Here is a 21,868-nt window from a genome sequence, read left to right as displayed (position 1 = left end):
ATGGTCTTGAAAAAATTACAAGAAATGACTAAAAGTTCAACATAGTCTTTCTGAGAAATTAAAGTAAGTAGTGGGGACTGGCAAGATAGGAGATTGCTAGTTTTCATTAATCCTAACAAAATCTATAACTTTTTCAACAAATAATGAAAAATAAAACATGCTACAAATGCTTCATTTTCATACTAGTCTAAATGCTAGGAGGACATAGATCCTTTATTTATTAAATTTCCCAAAGGGCTAAATAAATACCGAGTACATAGAAGTCTGTCAACAGCTATTTTGGAATAAATGAAAATATAACAATATTAGATTGGCAGGAGCACACTAGAATTTCCCATCTGGTCAAGCCAGGAAATGATCACTGGCTCATGCAGCCCCAGGCTATATTTCACTGGCTCCTGGGTATTGCCTCTGAGAACAGCTGAAGTCCACAGGCTTCCCCGAAGGTACCTCCTACCTGAAGAGCAAATCGTGAAGTTGTGTTAAGTCAGATTTTGGTTAAAAGTAAGAAAACAAGCTCTCATTTTGCTATTCTACTTTTTTGTTTAAAAATTTATGATGCTGTTTTCTATTTTACTTGAATGGTTTTCTGGTCTGTTTCCCATATGAACACTATTTATAGATTTAGTAAGATAATAGTTGATTATAATGGCAATGTCTGAGGAGAAAAATTTTAACATGCAAAAGCAATTGCATGTCTGGTTCCCCACAACAAAAACTCCTCTCCCTCCAGGAGTTTTCTGACACTGGCCCCAATCTGACAACAAATTTTCTTCCCTCTTTTTTTTTTTTGTTGATTTTTCAGGGAAAGGACTTCAAAAAACTATGACTGGGTCTCTTTAAATTTTGTAGTCTCAGTTCCAGAAAAGTACATATTTCTTGGTACAATGAAGACACTCATGTTTGTCATTTGTTCTATTAAAAAAAAATGTTAAGGATATTAAATATTCATTTTATGAATTAGTAACAGTGGCCTTTTTAAGCCCATATCTGAAATTTTCCTCTAAAACCTCTCATTTATAATAATATCAAAGTATTGTGTTCATAGTTTTCTAGGCTTAACATAACACAGATCTTTCTGTGCTTTCTTAAACAGGAATTTACAATACCATAGAGCAGGTACAAGAATGTAAGGTATGATCATGTAAATTGCATTTTAAGAGAACAGGCTGATGGGGATCTCCAGTCACTTCCCTGCCTGACCCACCTACAAAGTCTAACAGAAACCTCTGACACAAGCCAGGCAGATCCAAACTGCCTAGTGTGCCCCAGCAGCTCCCTAGACATGAGAGGCCAGGGTTAGAATTTCTGGTACACAAGACCCAAAAATGCCCTACGAGACCATGAAAACTGTGGAGTCTATTCTACACCAGACATTGGGCAAAAGGCATACACAAAATAACTACCCCCAGCACCCATCACTGTGCTTTATACAGAATAGTTATTGGGTTTGTGTGAATGCTTGAGCCTTTTATTCTCAGACTTCCCTTAAGCAAAATCTGAAAGTTACATGCACATTTCTAATACTCAAGTATCAGCAATAATTTGTAATACCTCGTATTTTATTTATCAATATTATTATTTACATGAATAACAACTACTTTATTATCTGATGTTGGGGATCCAGATTAACAGGTAATACAACAGCTGGTCCTAAAATTACAGATTTTAACCATAACAATATTTTTTATGACAAGCGCTTGATTTAGTCAGAGATATATTCCAAAACCAATACTTAATACACAGTAGACTGAAAATAGTTGACCACTGAATGCATTTGGGAGTTTAACAATACATTTCCACAATCTATTTGCTCTACAAGGAGAAACATACCAACTCTTATTCTAGGATTCATGAAATATTATGAAAAGATAGGCCAGACACTTTGGGAAATTATGTTAGCTATCTAAACTCCTGCCACCTGCATGAAAATTTCCTGACTATATTCAGTACTAATCTCTCTCCCTTCCTGTCCATCTGGAGCATGAGATTACTAAAGAACAATCAAAATATAGTTTCATATATAAATTTTAGCTTTCTAACAAATTATTGAGTTTAAGAATATTACCATAGGTTTCCTTTTTATCTCTACAACATAATATTGGAAAAACACTTTCAGAACAAAAAAAAAATCTATTACTCAAGTCTATTTATGACAGGTGCTGAGAGTATAAATGTTCACAAACACAATAGTTGAATCATACCTAGACAGTGAGGAAGTATGATGACAGCTTCTACATTTGCCAATATCATAAATTCCGAAACATTCCGAAACTGTCTAAAATACCTATTTTGTAGATTAATCTTTTTAGCAGGCTTAAATTCACACTACTATTTTTGCCTGGAAGACCTGTTTAATGTCTAAAAGTAGAATGAGAGAAAATTTTAAAAATTGCTGTGTTCATTGTTGACATAACTCCACTATCTTAAATACTAGGTAATATACCATCAAATGTTTCAACAATTGATCAGTTTGGGCTTTATATATTTTAAAACTACAATGAGAATTGGGAAAGCATGTCTCTCTTGCATCCAATTAACATTTATATCATAATCAGACAATGCTGTGTTAAAAATTTCTTCCAGAAGTCTTTCCTTAAACTTAAATAACATAAAACACATACCCAAAAAACAGTACAGATCATAAATTCAGTGACATATACAATTATGTCAACAGCACACTATATCACTTTATTAGACTGCACAAATCCCTTATGACCTTCTGTAAGGGAGATGGTGGCACTTTAGTAAGGAATAGGCCAAGGCGGCCTTCCAGCGCAGTATGACTCAGTGGGTTTGGAGCGCAGGCGCACAACTCCGCATGTTATGTAACCATGCAAGATGCATTAGGTGATCACTCACGTGAGCACGTGCTTGGCTTGAAGCCACTACTCTCAGTAAAAGGCATAATTACCCTGCTAAGGCTCACGCCCAGACTCATGCCCATGGCTTCACTGCACCCATGGCTTGCTTGCACCCACAGCTCACTCATGCCCAGAGAGAGAATAAAGCCATATTGAAACTGTCTACGATCTCGTGAGTGTTTTTTCCAGCTACCTGCCACTCATCCACCCACTCCCCTCGGTCCTCGGCTTGGGCTGGAACTTGACACTTGGCGTAACACCCTCAGATATGCTACAATGGAGAACTGGGTCAGCAGTAAGAATTTAGATGTTGTTATATGGCTAGGAAAACTTAAAAATCTATAGAAGTCTATAAAAGCCAGATTGAACCAATGCAATTACATTTTATAAGTCCAGATGATGCCCCAACAATAACCTTACTTTTCCATTTGGATGACAGTGTAGGCTCTGTAAAGCCCTTTCTTAGTATCCTTCTGAACTGACATTTCATACAGAGTAGGAAACAAGGAGTAAAACATTACCACTTAAATTGGATATATGCCAGAGCAGATGACTTGGTCATATGCTTCTAGATCTGGCCACACCAAGAACAATTAGAGTAGGATAAACATACATAGCCAAGTGATACCCAGCATTATACTACAAAAGCATGCAATAATCTAAGGACCATCACATCAGTAGTTTATGCTTGGAACTTCCACTGAGAGAGTCTTAATTTTTTGAACACTTAAAAAATCAAAGGTAGCATACTGACTGCTGTATCCAATGGTAAATTTTAAGAACAATTTAGTCCATAACCAAAGTAAGAAGCACAATCAGTTTGTGGTATGCCTAAACAATAAATACCATGTCAGCAAAACAGGCTGAGTTTTCTTAAAAGTGACACCAACTCTCCCACCAGATACTTGGTGTCTTTGGTAGCAATTAATACCCTCACTGATAGGCCATCCACTCTGCAATACTGGTTTTATTTGCAACCACAAATTCCAGTTATTATTTTCTAGGAGCCACAATATCAAATAAGATTTTTCCACTTCATTTCTGGCTTCAAGCTCCATGGATGCTCACTTGCAAAGTCAATGAATTGCTTCCTATTAAATAAATCAACAGAAAAAAAAGTCACAGCCCTACTGACGAATACTGGCATGTCACTGTAAATACAATCTAGTACTTGGAGGCATATATCCTTCTTCTGATACTTCACAGGCCCTTGTAATCTAAAGGCTCACATGAAAAACACATGGGAATTTAGTTATCATTGAGGTATCTAAGTCTGGTTCTCCACAATGTCCTCCTTGTGGTCAGATTTTGTTTTTTAATTGCCAAACACAAATCAAAAACAGAGTCATCTTGAGAACATGCTCTGAAATCCTGCATTTAAATTATTTAATTATATCCTATCATCAAGGAATCCCAATGAAGCCATGCAATCAGATGAGTTAAGTTTAGACAAATATGAGACATACCAAGTTGGAGGAGCTTACTAGACATTATTCGAGTAATTACAAAGTTGTTTAACATCACAGCATAGTTCCTAATTAAGTATTAGGAAATAAGAAATGCACAGTCCACAAAAGAAAATGATAATAAAATTAAACTTTTATAAAGTTGAGAAGATACTCTGCATAGGGTTAGGGGCATCTCTGCCTCAGCACTTATCTATCTTGTCTATATTACAAGCACCTGTGCTGAATTTGGTCCCTCCAGTAATCAAACACCAATCCAGACTCTTCACAAGGCACATGTAAAGAATTTCTACTTTGGAATCTATTGGCTTACCATTGAGGGATTTCTTTATGCTTTCCCTTGTTCCTGTTTATCCTTTAACTATACTACCCAGACTCTTGGCAGGGGTTATGACCCATAGTCTAGCCTCCTTTTGAATTCTCACTCAGCCCCTGTTCCCAGTGCCTCCCTCCATGCCTGGGTTCTGACATTGCACAGGTACCCAGGCACCAATCTGTGCTATACTTTAATCGTGTCTATCAATGTGGATCCCAACATTGCCTGCCAAAACACATTTGGGCTGAGATTCAGAACTTGTGACCAAGTCTTTAATCTTTCACTCTCTTCTGGTCTAACTGAATACTCTCTTTTCTCTTACCCTCACCAGCATAACAACTTATATTAGTCTGTTTTCACACTGCTATAAAGAACTACATGAGACTGGGTAATTTATAAACAAAAGAGGTTTAACTGATTCACACTCTTACATGGCTGGGGAGGACTCAGGAAACTTACAATCACAGCGAAAGATAAATGGGAAGTAGGCATGTCTTACATGGTGGCAGGAGAGAGAGTGCACATAGGGGAAACCGCCACTTTTTTTTTTTTTTTTTGAGACAGAGTCTCGCTCTGTCTCCCAGGCTGGAGTGCAGTGGCACGATCTTGGCTCACTGCAAACTCTGCTTCCCGGGTTCACGCCATTCTCCTGCCTCAGCCTCCCGAGTAGCTGGGACTACAGGTGCCCACCACCACGCCTGCCTAATTTTTTGTATTTTTAGTAGAGACGAAGTTTCACCGTGTTAGCCAGGATGGTCTCGATTTCCTGACCTCGTGATCCACCCGCCTTGGCCTCCCAAAATGCTGGGATTACAGACGTGAGCCACCGCACCCAGTGTAACTGCCACTTTTAAACCAACAGACTTCATGAGAACTCCCTCACTATCACAAGAACAGCATGAGGAAAACTGCCCCCATGATCCAATCACCTTTCTTGACACAGGGGGATTATAATTCGAGATGAGATTTGGGTGAGGATACAGAGCCAAACCATATCACAGCTAGACTCAAAAGAAAGAAAACTTCTGTAAGCCAGGGACTTGCCCCGTAAGAGAAAGTGGCTGCTACTACTGCTCCAGATTGTTAGCATTACCTATGAAAATTAATAATAATGATGATGACTCCAGGGTGAAAGTCACAGCAGATTATGGAAATAATTCTAAGCTATATATCTAATAGTTTTTCCTTAGGATACTCTCCCAGAACTAGCTTAAGACAACTTAGTAATACCTACTCTGCAACTGTCAAACTATAAGGTAGTTTGAGAGTTTAGGTATATATACTCATATACATATACTAGGTTTATATATATGGTAATATATATATGGTATATATATTATTTATATATATACATATACTAGGTTTATATTTATATACATGAAAGGCCAAATTTTGGCAAATAGATACATGCAAACACAAAAAGGACAACCTTTCATTTTCACACAATTTCAAAACTTAATTTCTGCTGGCTTTTCCCTACACTTCTTCCCACTATCTTATTACTTCAACTGAATTTTATCTGAATTTTTGAGAAAACTTTACTGAGAGTTTTGTCAGTGCAGTAAGTGTTGTGCCTAATGAAGTCCTCAAGTCACATATTTTGTTTTCTTTGCAAGCACACTTAGTGTGCTCATAAAAATGAGGACCTGTGCGATTCTGATGTGGCCTTGTTTTGTTTTGTTTTAATGATGTTTACTCTGTTTCCCAAAGTCAAAACCACCTCCAATTCAGAAATCATTTTCCTCTACCAACAGGCAGTGACATTACATATACTATCTCATTTAATGTCCACATCATAATATGAGGTGCTGAAGTAGGTATTATCTTGATTTCACAGAGGGAAAAAGGACAATCCATCAGCTAGAACTTGCCCTACAATCCCAGAGCTAGTAGGTGGAGAAGCAGGTATTTGATTTTGATTGTTTGATTCCAAAGTCTTCCAACAAACCATTATTGTCAAAGGGAAAAAATTAAAAAGTAGTGCCAGCCTGTATCCTGCTACATTACAGGAGGAAAAGAACAGGCTTATCATCTTTAAAGGCAAACAGTTCCAGAGCTGTTTATGCTCAAAGAGTAATCGGGTGCCAAGTATCCTGACTGAAGGGGAATAATCAGTAATTTGCTGCTGACAAGCAACCACTTACACCTCACACTGCCCCCATGTTTCCTGCCATCAGGAACTGACCTCCCAGCACTCCTTCACATTCCGCAGGCTGAAGCACCCCATTCATGCTCTTCTGCACCCAAGTTCCTGCCACCACCCACCCTAGTGAAGCCTCAACATCCGCTTCCTTGCCCAGTGCTCTTTTCCACAACCTCTTAACCTCCAGTGACCTCTTCTCTGTAATTCACACACCCACAAGGACACTAAAAGTTCAAGCTATCTAACCCCTTTGCTTTTGCTTTTTGGCAATCCTTTTATTCAACTCTAGTTCACTCCTAATCTTATTTCCCACAGTGGTTATCTAAAAAGAATTCTCGTCTTTCTCTCAAGGACCCAGCCCCAGGCTTCCCCTCACTCTTACCAGATGGCCCAGCCTCCTGATTCTGTGAGAGAAGTTCAAGACTCTCTGATCAGCACTGTCTTTATTCATTCTCTTCAACTTGTCTCCTGTCTCAGAAAAGAGGCCCTCATCCTCTCAAAAGCTAACAACTCCACAGTAAGCCTCTAATCTCATTTCTCTCTCTTTCCCTCTCTGTTATTTTCATCATCACTCCTCCCTCTTCACAATGCTGTTTTCTCCTCCCTCTTGGTCTGCAAACTAGCTCCAAGCAAGGGCCCTACTATCCTAATGAGGTCCAAGGAACAGAAAAACATGGGGCTGTGGAAAGGAGGAGGAGATTTACCTGATACAGCGCTAGCACTGTGCAAAGCTCTTTAATGCTCACAGCATCCCATGAGAAAGTCACATGTAAAATCCTCGAATCTACTGCCATTCTCTGCATTTTTCAGATAGGAAAACTGAAGTATAGAGATTAAATAACATACAAGGTCATAGAACTAATGACCTGTAGCACTAAATCTTGAATCCAAATTAGCTGATCTGAAATTTATATACTTTTCCACTACTGTAGATATAGCCCCACAGCACCATCCATTCATCCTAAATTTAACACATCAAATTACCTACAGGAAATTTAATACTAAGGATTTTTTTTTAATCTCAAGTTTAACACATGTCAAAACTAAATTCATAATTCTGTTCCACCCCTAGATGCCCTGGCACATAAGAATACATAAATGTGCTGGTAACACCATTCTCCTAGTAGCATGAGTGAGGAATAATCTTCAGTCCTTCCTTCCATATATCCAATCACCAAATGCTGCTGATTTCTCTCCTCTACCCTTCTTACATACCCATATAAGGATCTTACTTCATCTCTGCTGTCATATTACATTAGTTCCCCAGCTTCCGTGGCTTTAACTCATTGTATGTAGGGACGCTAGAATAAAACTCCCAGAGGGCACCTTTGATCATGTCATTTTCCAACTCAAAATCCTTAAATGGATTTTTTAAAAGGGTCCAAATTCCATACTGCAAATAATTTGAGGCCCCCATGATGTGGCCATAAGGTACGTGCCTATGTAACTTAGTCCAAGATGCTACTATTTCTAATCTCAAGATTTGCACTTCAAAACTACTACACATTCCTGTAATTTTCCCATTTTCGTGTTTTTCTTTCACCTATATTTTCTGTCTGCATCATACCTAACCATTAGGACCCAGTTCAAATAACTTCCTCTATTTAGGCATCTTCTGATGTCCCCAGCTGGAAATCCCTTCTCTGGCTCTGATACTCTCACAGCATTTTGTCCTTACTGTACCTAAAGCGCTGGGCACATTCTCCTTAGCATTATACTGATTAGATCATAAGTTATTTTTTGACCCCCCTTCCATTTTGTAAGTATAACAAGAATACACGATGATTTGATTCATGTTTGCATGAACCAGGAGGTTCTTTGCACTCAGAAGACACTCATTATTGGTAGAGAAGTTTAGGGAATCCAAAGTCCACATCAGCATGAACTAAGTAAGTCACACCTTGTATATAATTTTAATTTGAAAGCTGTTTTCTTTTTCATCCCTGGGAAATTTGCACAGCATCGGCACTGGATCATGAAAATCATCTCTTATTCTAAAGACATACACTTAAAACCTATTCTCAGGCTGTGAAGGACAAAGTGGCAAGAAATGACTAGGTTTTCCTACAAACAAGTGGCACTTACAGCTTTGGTGGCTGCACTGGCATGACACTGGGAATCAGGGATCTGGCCATTCAAAAGGCACACTACAGGAATAGACTAAAACAGTACCACCCTCCCACTGTGCCTTCTTCTGCACAGACCACAAGTCTACTGTTGATTTTTTGTTTTGTTTTGTTTTGAGACACAGTCTCACTCTGTTGCCCAGGCTCGAGTGCAGTGGCGCTATCTTGGCTCACTGCAGCCTCTGCCTTCTGGGCTAAGGTGATCCTCCCATCTCAGCCTCTCAAGTAGTTGGGACTACAGGTGCACACCACCATGCCCAAATAATTTTTGTATTTTTAGTAGAGATGGAGTTTCCCCATATTCCCCAGGCTGGTCTCGAACTCCTGGGCTCAAGCAATCCACCCGCCTTAGCCTCCCAAAGGGCTGGGATTACAGGTGTGAGCCACCACAACCAGCCAAGACTAGTGTTTAAAGCAGTGATTTTCCACAGGCTGCATGAGACACCAAGGATCTCCATAAAATTAAAGGATCCTCTGGCCATCACCCAGGGGAGTTTGCCTTAGTTCAGGCCTGGGGTAGAGCCCAGAAATCAAATTTCTAAGGCTCCCCACAGTTGATTGTGATGCTAGGCAGCCTGGCAACTCCTGACTTTGGGAAATAAAATGCATACTTTGTGTGAGGAATTAAAGATTTAAACTGTATTTAAGTAGGAAAGTGTATATTTCAATAAGATCTGTAAGGATCATCTTCACTTCCTTACTTGAAGTTCATGTGTATTTCAATGGCAGAAATAGTACTCTCAGCACTGAGATGTTATCTCCGAGTCCCAAAAATCAAGCACGACACCAAAGCTCTTCTCTCCACTGCCCCCTGAATCACGACTCACCAACTGTCCTGAATTCTATACTTGACAAAGAAATTACTCCAAATTCACCTCTTTTTTTTCAAGCCTCCTATTCCTAGATAACTATCCAAGGCAAACGTTTCTTTTACTTCTTAGGCCTGTGATTCAACTCTATTCTTGTTTTCAAATTTCTCCCTCTGTACTCTGCTTCCTTTTCATCCCCAAATGTCTTCTTCCTTGCTCATATGTTTGTCCTTACTTTTTTGCCAATTAGTTCCATTAATTTCTGATTGTCTATATCCTGCCTCCTAACTCACTTCTAACAGATATAATTTCCAGGGCTATTGACTTTCTGGTCCAAACATTTTATGTCAAAATTGAAATTATATTTTTATTATTTCATTCACATTTTAAAGTGTTCTCTTGATGCATAAAGGATTTTGTGATGCATGTAATCTCTGACTCACTGTGAACTAGCAAAGACTTCCATGTTATAATTCATCCCATATACGGATGCTAGAAGAAACCTCCTAAAGCGCAACTGCAATCAAAGGCCTTCAGTGTTTTTTAAGAACCTGCAAATTAAACTCTAGACTACATAGCAAAGTCTTCTACAATATTCTCTGGTTCTCAATCCTTACACTCCAGCTAAGAGGATATCACATCCTGGTTTTCTTCAATATCACATATATCAAGGTAACAAAAACTCAAGTGTACAATCAGACTAAGTATGCCTAAGCAGGAAAAGAAGTCCAATTATCCAGGGCAGGAGGACAAATAGAGAATTGGGAAAATTCTCCAATGCTCTAAATGCATTAAAAAACAAACAAACAAACAAACAAAAAAACTAGTGCTGGTGCAGCCAGCGTGCCTCAGAGGTCAGTTACTCCTTTTGCACCAGATGGTTTCAAATCCAGAATTAGGTCAATATCTGTGGGATCATATAAATTTGATTAATGGAGAATAAACCAAGCTTCACTTCACAGGCAGTTTGTTCTAACACCAACATCTTAAAATTACAGATATCTGTATATTAAAACTATTACAGAAAAAAATCTGAATAATCGTGACTCTTTGTATCTCTATAGCACTTCTCGTAGTTTAATATATAGTGAACTTACATGTTTTATCATCTAACTCCTCTGACAAGAATACAAATCGCCTTGGGGTGACGATTTATTTCTGCTTTGCACAATGATGTATCTTCAGCACCCAACATGGTACCTGACAAATTCTTGGTGCTTGGTAAGTATTTATTGAGTGAATGAACAAGTAACCTCAAAGTCAAAGTTGACAATCTAAGAGCCAGTTATCAAAGTTCTAGTACCCATGTGACTTCAGAAACTTATTTCACCTCTAGGTCTGAAGGAAAACATCAGCATTATCTCCCATGCTCACCAAAGTCTCTTTCTACTTCACTATACTACATTTGTGATTTGGGAAACCAAGCCAACATTTCTAAGTCTGAAGTAGCATTTTCTGATCATTCAGAAAAAAAAAAAACAAAAAACAAACAAACAAAAAAAAACAGCTCATGTTGTTCCTCCCCACCCTCACATGTACCTAAAGAAAGTAAGAGAAAGAGCCTAGAACTATAGAAACGCAGCCCCCAGAGAGAAAGAGGTAAACTACTCCACACCAAGAAAACACCTATGGTACAATACCATCTTCAAAGGCTATTTTAAAGCTGATGAAGAATTTATATTACAGTATATTCAACATAAGGTAGAGAAACTCCACAAAGAAAACTAGGAAAATACCAAAAAAACAGGGCCAGTGGGCTGAACTTTGAGAAATGATCTATTACTACTGAACTCTTTCCAATTAACAAAAGTGCAAGCTGTGCACATAACACCCGCAAGGGCCATCACTTATTTTTCTAGGGTCTGATGTTAACCAATAGGCACCCAACAACGCCTAGTCTATCCTGACTATGTTCTCTTAGCATAATTAGCTTTGTTTTCACACCATTCAAAACAATTGTGACTTCACGTCATTGGCTGTTTACTGTTGGTGTCCTCCCAAAAAAATTTAAATGACCTATGCCACCCATTGTGGCTTAGATCTGGTTGATACTTGAGTATTTACTGAATAAATGAGTTGTGTAACCAGGAAATGCAGGCACAGACAAGTTTAAAAGAGAGGCAAGAGAAAGCTACAAAGCTGGTTTCTGACTCTAATCCCCATCGGCCTTTGGCTTTAACAATGTTGCTCTTACAGAAGAGCAAAAAACCTATCGTATTATTAGTCTTCAATAACACTCCACCATGCTTCATAGAGGGGATCCTGGGTGGGTCAAGTGGACCAACTTCGTCACTGTTCTGCCCACATCCACAAATGCGCCAGTAATATTGCTTTTGGGGTTACTAATACATTTTAGAATATGTTAATTCACAAATATAAAACTTGCAAATAATTAGGATCAAGTATATATTTCTGCATCCCAAATTAGCATGGGTCATAGCATTTATTACACTAATTATTTTGTTGAGATTATTTTTTACTAACCATAGATAAAAGTCCTCCTTGACTCTCTATCCACCTCCCTGAAATAAGCCTTTTTTAAAGTCATGTTATTTTAAAAGAGGGGTATTGTTACCAACTTATCATTTAGTTTGTACACTCCATGAGGGCAAAATTTGGACCACCTTTTTCACAAGCACAGTTCTTGTCACATAACAGCTAGTCAATAAATATTGAATAAATGCAAAAAGAGAATAAATTTTTAACTCTAGTTTAAAATTTATTTTAATATTTATAAATATTTTTAAAACTTGTTTTTTTGTTTGTTTGTTTTTTTAATTTTTGAGATGGAGTCTCACTCTGTCCCCCAGGCTAGAGTGCAGAGGTGCGATCTTGGATCACTGCAACCTCTGACTCCCAGGTTCAAGCAATTCTTCCACCTCAACCTCCCGAGTAGCTGAGACTACAGGCACGTGCCACCATGCCTGGCTAAATTTTCTATTTTTAGTAGAGACAGGGTTTCACCATGTTGGCCAAGCAGGTCTTCAACTCCTGACTTCAGGTAATACACCTGCCTTGGCCTCCCAAAGTGCTGGGATTACAGATGTGAGCCACCGTACCCAGCTAAAAACTTGTTCTAAATGATTCTAAAGTACATGTAAAAATTATATATGTGTGTGCATGTGTGTAAATTTATGACCTATTACCCTCTGAAAATTTAGATTAGCATACTGAAAAGAACCATAGTAGATATATTCAAGTAAGTACATATAGATATATATATATATATATATATATATATATTTTTTTTTGAAACACAGTTTCGCTCTTATTGCCCAGGATAGAGTGCAACGGTGCAATCTCGGCTCACCACAACCTCTGCCTCCCTGGTTCAAGCAATTTTCCTCCCTCAGCCTCCCGAGTAGCTGGAATTACAGGCATGTGCCACAAGCCCAGCTAATTTTGTATTTTTAGTAGAGATGGGTTTCTCCATGTTGGTCAGGCTGATCTCGAACTCCTGGCCTCAGGTGATCCACCCACCTCGGCCTCCCAAAGTGCTAGGATTACAGGTGTGAGCCACCACACCCAGCCAGTGCATATATTATTTTTAATGTAAGGCTCTAAAATTCTATTTACCCTAAAGTGACTCATTTCTGTAAAAGTTTAATAGCTTTTACAGGTGGGGTTGTTCGCTCAACAAATATTAAATCTTTGCTACGAATAAAGCTCTAAAGTACTACAAAGGAACAGGAATATGAGTAAAACTTTCGGATCTCAAAGAGCATATAATTTGCTACACGTGATAAGCAAGTGAGCCCTCTGGACAAAAGACTGTGCTATTTTTTGTTGGGCAGAACTAAGTCACAAAAAAAGACATGAGGTTTTAGGGGATTAATGTCTATCAATAAGTTAAAAGATAAATTTCTTTCCAGGCTTGTGCCATGACAAGTTTTCAGGTTGTTTTTTTACTCAAAGACTGAAATATGAAACACCTAAGCTTTTGAATTTCAAATTAAGTCAAATAAAGTGCTTCAAAATACACAGCTAATATGATAAAAGCATCTCTCTCAAGTAGCGTGTTTTCTTTAAGAGAGGACCACCACCTGAAATGTGCAACTTTCCCAGCTGCTTCCATCATTAATTGTGGGTGGTTTCTGTGTGGGTACAAAAATAAGGGTGGTTTAAAAAAAAAAAAGGAAAACAATAATACAATTGTCCAACTGAGAGCTATTAAAAAGTAAAATATGCTTCCTCTGCAGAGTTAAAAAGAAAATGTTATTTATATAAACAATTTAGGCATTTAGAAATGTTCCACTTTAATACACAACTTCCTGATTTATATAACCACATTTAAGTGGTTGTAATGAGGGTCTGTAAAGACCGATGGATATTTTTTTGTGATTCAGCAAATGAGAAGGTAGTTTACTTCCTCGAATTTAATAAAATATCACAGGTCTCTTTTAGAAGAGTTCAGCTGTGGCTGATAATGGCATTGCCTTTGGTTTAGAAATTTTTCCTAAAAATGCCCAAGAAGAATCTCATGGCTACAAAAAACTTCACCTTTTCTTTTTCTTTTTTCTTAAGAGACAGGCTCTCAACATGTTACCCAGGCTGCAGTACAGTGGTGTGATCATAGTTTAATGTAACCTCAACTTCTGGGCTCAAGGGATCCTGCAGCCTCAGCCTCCTGAGTAGCTAGGTCTATAGGTGCATGCCACCATGCCTGGCTAAATTTTTACTTTTTATAGAACTGGGGCCTCATCCAGGATGGTCTGGGACTCCTGGTCTCAAGCATTCCTCCCTCCATGGCCTCTGCAAGCACCAGGATTATAGGTGTGAGCTATCACACTCCGCCCGGTTCTACCTTTTGTATCACAATATCACTAGACAAATATTAAGAGTAAACTGTAAAAATGCATATTTGTAGCTCATGACCAAATTCTAAAGAAAGTTTTCACAGAAGCATTTTCAATAATTTAATCATTGAATTTGTTTAAGTCAAAAAAGAAAACCGGTCCTTTTTTAACAAAAATTATTAATGATCTTTTGAATGCATTTTCTGCATTTATTATGGCAGTTATGATTTTTAACCTGAAACAAAGGCTATTATCTCTCAAAGTGTTTCTACACTATAGAGGAATCCTTCCCAAATACACAAAGTAAATTGTTTCCCATACTTCCCACCCCAGACTATATTCTTATTTCTCATTTGGGAAACAGAATCAAATATTACCTTTCCATTTGACCTAACAGACGCATCTTCAAAGTAAGTGAAAAGTTTATACCTTTTTACACAGTCACTCTTCTAACAAAGAAACTGAATGAGATTTTCCAACCACACCCTTGAAAAAATTCTTCTTGACACCCTCAGATCAGGTATCCAAGGTCACTCTCAGGCTTCTATCTACAGATCAAGGTGAGTCACCTCACCACAGTAACCCACTGATGCACACCCAGCCTCAGAGAGGTAATCAAACAATAAATATTTGCACCTCGGTAAAGCACTGCCAGCACAGGAAGACATACTAAAGCTCCTGTGACTTGAACTGTCACTATTTTTTTTTTTTTTGAGACGTTGTCTCGCTCTGTCGCCCGGGCTGGAGTGCAGTGGCAGGATCTCGGCTTACTGCAAGCTCCGCCTCCCGGGTTCACGCCATTCTCCTGCCTCAGCCTCTCCCAGTAGCTGGGACTACAGGCACCCGCCACCACGCCCGGCTAATTTTTTGTATTTTTAGTAGAGACAGGGTTTCACCGTGGTCTCGATCTCCTGACCTCGTGATCCGCCCGCCTCGGGAACTGTCACTATTTTAACCTCCTATACCTTCACCTTTCAACACATTCTCCTAAAGACAGAACAAGAAGTAAAAATGTCAGGGCATCTCAGCCAATGCTGTACACAAAACTTGGTTTAGGTTTGAGCTCTCATCCATCAATCAGTATATGTACGATTTGTACAAACATTTCCATACAACAGCTTCTTTTTAAAAATGCGACATGCTCTTCCTGTCTTTTTTTTTGAGACAGAGTTTCACTTTGTTGCCCAGGCTGGAGTGCAGTGGTGCAATCTGAGCTCACTGCAACCTCCACCTCCCGGGTTCAAGCAGTTCTCCTGCCTCAGCTTCCCGAGTAGCTGGGATTACAGGCATGTGCCATCATGCCCAGCTCATTTTTGTATTTTTAGAAGAGATGGGGTTTCACCATGTTGACCAGGCTGGTCTTGAACTCCTGACCTGAGGTGATCTGCCTGGCTAGGCCTCCTAAAGTGCTAGTGCTGGGATTACAGGAGTGAGCCACTGTGCCCGGCCGATGCTATTAGGCACTATCCTTGTTGCTATGTCTGCATATCTGCATTCAAAATGGAGTAAACAAGGGATCAGCAATACACTAGTTATGTCAGAAATAGTTGGGGGATTGTTAAAAAATATAGTTTGATCCAAACTACCTAACTCACTGACTCATTTCTCCACTCCTAATTTGGAGCTATTACCTTAGTTGACAAATGGTAGTGTATTGCCTGTCACTACCACAGGAATTTTCTGTTTAGGTGTGTCTAAAGGAATGAAGTCTCCACCAAAAATATTTACTAGCAAAGTGACTCTCCTTCTTGGTAAATGTTTAATCTCTTGAGTCCAAAGCTCATACTGTTCAAGACTTTCTTGAGATTCTAGGTCATCACACAACATCACTAACCAAGCTGTTTATGCACAATTGCAACTGGACTTTCCAATGGTTTCCAAGATTACATAGAATGAATAAACTTTGCCTCATATTAATGACTAACATTTTTATTGGCAGTAGTTCAGTTTGACTAACAATATCTAACTTTTTTTTTTTTTTTTGAAACGGAGTTTTGCTCGTTGCCCAGGCTGGAGTGCAATGGCACGATCTCAGCTCACCACAACGACCCCCTCCTGGGTTCAAGCTATTCTCCTGCCTCAGCCTCCCAAGTAGCTGGGATTACAGGCATTCACCACCACACCTGGCTAATTTTGTATTTTTAGTAGAGATGGGGTTTCACCATGTTGGTCAGGCTGGTCTCGAACTCCCAACCTCAGGTGATCCACCCGCCTTGGCCTCCCAAAGTGCTGGGATTACAAGCGTGAGCCACCGTACCCGGCCACAATATCTAAATTTTTTTTAAAACCTAGAGGTCTTCTCATTTTTAATCTTTGATTTAAAATGATTTCAAATTATAAGTACGTAATACAAAAACAAAATAGAGTAACTTGCATACCCCAGCTTTGGTGTAGATAAAAATTCTCAAGTGATGTGCTAAGACTTAAAGTCTTTTATTATCCTATACACTAATGTGCCAAATCAATGTAGCTAAACAACCCATCTCTTAGGCAGTTTCATAGCAGTATCTTTGGACATCCAACCGTTTGAACTAACCCACCATAAAGAGTGTTTTCAAAAGAATATGATTTTAGTTTCTGCACAAATAACCTTTTATTTCCTATCAGTAAGGTTTTAAGGCTGGGCAAATAACTCATGTTGGAACTATCAATTCCCATGCAAGAGTGTGCTCCAGGGCTGATACAATGGGTATTGTTTTTGTGTTTACATACATGTTACTTGTGTAATTATAGTTAAATAATGGTACCTTTTGTATTTGGTCTACCCCTATAAATACATATGAGAGGAAGCTTGAGTCTATCTTATACCGGTTTATAGTCACTCTCCTCCCCTCCATCACCGATTTCTGAGCCCCATGTGTCTAGCACTGTACTCCTAACTCAATGTCTTCCTTACTCAGTTCAAAAAACAAAAGCCAAATAAAAAGTGGGCAGTTAGTGCAGCTGTGGAAAGTTAAGTGGATGGACTCAATAGGCCACTTCCCACTCACCCAGCATGGCAGTGAGCAGATGAAAGGGAACAGGCCAAAGCTCACCTGCAGCTCATTTATCCCTAGAGAAGGGAGGGCAATGGCCTCTTGATGCTCTTCAATGAAAAGGGAGGTGCCAAAAAAAAAAAAAGTGCAGGACACTGCCCTGCTTGGGACTTCAGTCCTGACCTGCTCTCTGAGCCACAGGAATTCCCCACTGGGTCTTGAACAACGAATCCTATTTTGCCTCCTTCCAAGCCAGCAGCGTGTCACTGGCACAAAACAAAACAAAACAAAAAACCCAGCAAGCACAGGCCAAAAGGGTGGGGGTAGGGAACCGGTGAAGCGTTGGGGCAGATGTACAGGCCAGACACGGGCCTACACATCAAACACACTCCCAGAACAACTTTCATAATTAGGCAATTATACAGATACAGTAACACCATCTTCTCTTCCTTACTTTGCCCAAAACCTTTTTTTCATCCTCTTCCACTGTAAGCACAATGAAAGCAGACATCTTTATTCATCTTCCTCTTCCCTTCCTACCCATTCCCACCACCACATCTTACACACAGAAAGCCTGACGATGTCTTACTTTTCAAGTCTTTTTGCACTGACAAGACCCACATGCAAAAGATAAGCTTCTTTGTAAGTCACAGTATTTTGTGGCTATGTCATCAGTAGGTCTCAAGCCTACTCCAGCTGAGAGTGTTGTTGGGCTATTGCTCGCTGCTCAGAGTCACAGCTGTCCCTATCTCATTCCTCTTTCATTAAATCAGAGCAATAAGGAAGTCGTTGGAACTCAGGCTTCAACAAGGTAAAGACAGCGAAAACGCTGTACCTTCCCACGTAGAACTGAAGCCAATGAAGGTGGATAAGCGTGATCATTATGCTCCACCCACTCCAGACATACACGTTAGTCCCAGGGATACATTTTCCAGTTTACTGTCCTTTGTAGAACAGCTTGGGATAATCTCATAATCTTCCAGGTCAACAATCATTCTTCAGAGCCCCCTCCTACTACTTCTTTATTATCTACATAATTTATTTTTAACTGTTTAGAGTATATGTGGGAGCTCACGTAAAGGGTAAAAAGTGTTGAATAGGACATTGAAACATATCTATATTTTTACAGGAGTTGTTCCAGAAATATTTTATACTTGTAAGTCATTTTGCTCTAAGTTTTCCTAATAACATTGCCATTTAAATCAGATTCCGAGTACAAAGGGGTTAAATAAGTCTCCTGATTTAAAATTAGCAAGCAACATTACTTCTACTTGTGTAGATTCTTCATCTCCTGATCTCCAACCTGAGATTTAACTTCTCAAAGCCCATATAGCATTAAAATTTAATGTAATATTCATTGCTTGTAAGCCTTCACCTATTGATCAATTCACACCTCTCAAATCTAGTCTGCAACAGCTGCACAACAATATTCAATTAGCCAAAGTGGAAAGAGTGAAACAAATCACTGTTGAGATATCAAGTTCACTACAACTTGGGGAAATTACCTAACATCTGCCTAGAAGGCTGCATAGCATAGTGATTAAAAACCCTGCGTCTGCAGTTACTACATGTATGTGTGACTTCAAGACGTCTTTTAAGTAAGAAGCTTAATGGAAATGGAAACATACAGAAAGATGTTTTCTGTACTCTTAACAATAACAGGTAAAGGGTCAACCAGAAGTAACCCGCACATACTATAGGCATTATTTCATAAATTCATGTACATGAACCTGACGAAATAAACTCATGAAGCCATTAAAATTATATCATCTGTGGAAACCCAGGAGTATTTGCTATAATCCTCTTTTCAAAGAAAAAAATACCAAATTATATATATCATTGTATTAGAAAAATATGTATATAAGTGAAAAATATTAAAGTTTATAAGGAAAATTATGTCATTTAGTGAACAATTTATCTGAGGGTCTACTGTTAGGATCTGGGTCAAGTGCTAAGGCTAAAATGGTTGAAAAAGAAAAAAATCTGGCTTCTGCCTTCATGGAATTTATAGCTTAATATAACCAAGTGAAGGCTGGGCATGGTGGGTCACACCTGTAATCCCAGCACTTTGGGAGGCCGAGGCAGGTGGATCACCTGAGGTCAAGAGTTTGAGACCACCTTGGCCAACATGGGGAAACCCCATCTCTACTAAAAATACAAAAATTAGCTGGGCATGGTGGCATACGCCTATAATCCCGGTTACTCAGGAGGCTGAGGCACGAGAATCACTCGAACTCAAGAGGCGGAGGTTGCAGTGAGCCAAGATCATGCCACTGCCTAGGTGACAGAGCAAGAATCTGTCTCAAAATAAATAAACAACTAAGTGAAAATAACTGTTACATAAATATGTGGGTATAGCTTTTCTAAGTAATAATGCTAATATATTTGTATTTTAGTAATATAATCCAGGCTTTTACCTGGCTAAGTGTGTACTACAAAGCCTATGTTGAGGACCAGACATTTATAACACAAATGTCAAGAAATGACAAGCAAAATGACCATTATTGTTCCAAATGTTGGCAGTGCATGATCCCTAATGCTGCCCTTCCCCAGCTCTCCTGTGGGGAGGAAGAAGTCATGCATATGGGAGGGCTCTCCCTTATTCCTGGAGGCACTTTAACTATACCTCAGGCAAGTGACAGGCACGGCTGGACCATCTTTCATCACAAAACTTAGGGCCAAAGGAAACCAGCCACTCCACCCTCCCCTCAAATTAACTAACACTCATAAAAAAGCAAGCAAAGAGAATGACCACTTGGCATATATCTGCTCAGAAAGACTGCGAATATGATCACAATGATGTATGCATCATATAAATTCCACATGCAGAGGCAGCTTGTCTAAGGACTCTGTACCCTGCCCAGCGACTTCTCCAAAAGGAGCTCTTGTGAATGCAGGCAAGCTAAAGCCACACAATGAAGCCGAAACTCATTCAGCTTAACTTCTCCTGAGAGCTTTCATTTCGTGGGGGTAACATTGCCCTTTTGTTTCACAGCGAGGTCTGTGCTAAGACTTGCTACTTAGGTAGTCAAAGCTAATAAATACAGACATAACTGGTAGAACTATAGAAGAAAAAGAAAGGGCAGAGGAAGAAAAGGAATGTGATTGTGGAGAGGTATGAATGGACTAGCAGTGTGGACATCACCTTCAAATCTATTAGAAATGTGAATCTTACACGCAACCCAAGACCTGCAATTAATAAGATTTCCAGCCGGGCACGGTGGCCCATGTCTGTAATCCTAGCACTTTGGGAAGCCAAGGCGGGTGGATCACGAGGTCAGGAGTTCAAGACCACCTGGCCAACATAGTGAAACCCCGTCTCTACTAAAAATACAGAAAAAAAAAAAAAAATAGCCGGGCATGGTGGCAGGTGCCTGTAGTCCCAGCTACTTGGGAGGCTGAGGCAGGAGAATTGCTTGAACGTGGGAAGCGGAGGTTTCAGTGACCCGAAAAAGTCCCCCCGCCCTACCGGGGGAAAAAAGAAGAAACTGTTTTAAAAAAAAAAAAAAAAAAAAAAATTCTGGGTGTTTCCTATAGACATTAAAGTTTGGGAATCACTGATCACTGTTCTTAAGTGTTTGTAATATTGTATTTTTATACCCAGAAGTAGGGTACACTTAGGAATATCCTCTAAAATATACATATATATTTTATATACTCTTTTCATTACATGACATATCTCTAATCCAGCCTACAAAGGGACCACACATCTATAAGCTGGAAAATGTAGGGGTCTTTAAAAGGTGGGGGTGGAGGGAGTTACAAGAATCAGACCTTCAAACAATAAAAAGTCAGATATAGATAAAACTTCAGAGTTCATATAACACGACCTCTTCATTTTATGGGAGATGAATCCTTCTGATTCAGAAAGGAGCATGCTTTCCCCAGGGACAGATTGCCAAATTACTGAGGCAACGTCAGATTAGGGTTCAAGTCTCCTGATCCCTAGTAATGTTCTGCATCCTGCAAGAACACTGGTTTGGGGAATCATGGCTGATTTGTTTTCTTTAAAAACAAATATTCACATTAAAAAAGAAACCAGTATTAAGAAAAAAAAAGTAAGGTAATTTTTTAAACTAGTGCCTGGTATATTTAATAGCAGATACTTAATATATATTTGTTTGAACGAATAATTCAAAGCAGCGCTGACCTGAGTCATGGAATGATTAAGTCATTTCCTTATGGAAAAAACAAACAAACACAGAGCTTCAATTTAAAAACAATTTATAATATTTTCTTTAGGCCAGGCGCAGTGGCTCACGCCAGTAATTAATCCCAACACTTTGGGAGGTCGAGGCAGGTGAATCACCTGAGGTCAGGAGTTCGAGACCAGGCTGACCAAAACGGTGAAATCCTGTCTCTACTAAAAATAC

The 21,868-nt window shown here is 39.1% G+C and overlaps 1 protein-coding gene across 1 annotated transcript in view; it reads right to left on the bottom strand.

Annotated features, from left to right (window-relative positions):
• ARHGAP42 (Rho GTPase activating protein 42) overlaps positions 1-21,868 on the bottom strand; it is a 309,205-nt gene that overhangs the window by 204,578 nt on the left and 82,759 nt on the right. The gene's annotated exons all lie outside the window — the stretch shown is intronic.

The sequence above is a fragment of the Hylobates moloch genome, unplaced genomic scaffold, assembly GCF_009828535.3.
Source record: "Hylobates moloch isolate HMO894 unplaced genomic scaffold, HMol_V3 SCAFFOLD_11, whole genome shotgun sequence".
Taxonomy (NCBI): domain Eukaryota; kingdom Metazoa; phylum Chordata; class Mammalia; order Primates; family Hylobatidae; genus Hylobates; species Hylobates moloch.
Note: the sequence above shows the minus strand (reverse complement) of the source record. Positions and strands in the feature narration are given on the sequence as shown.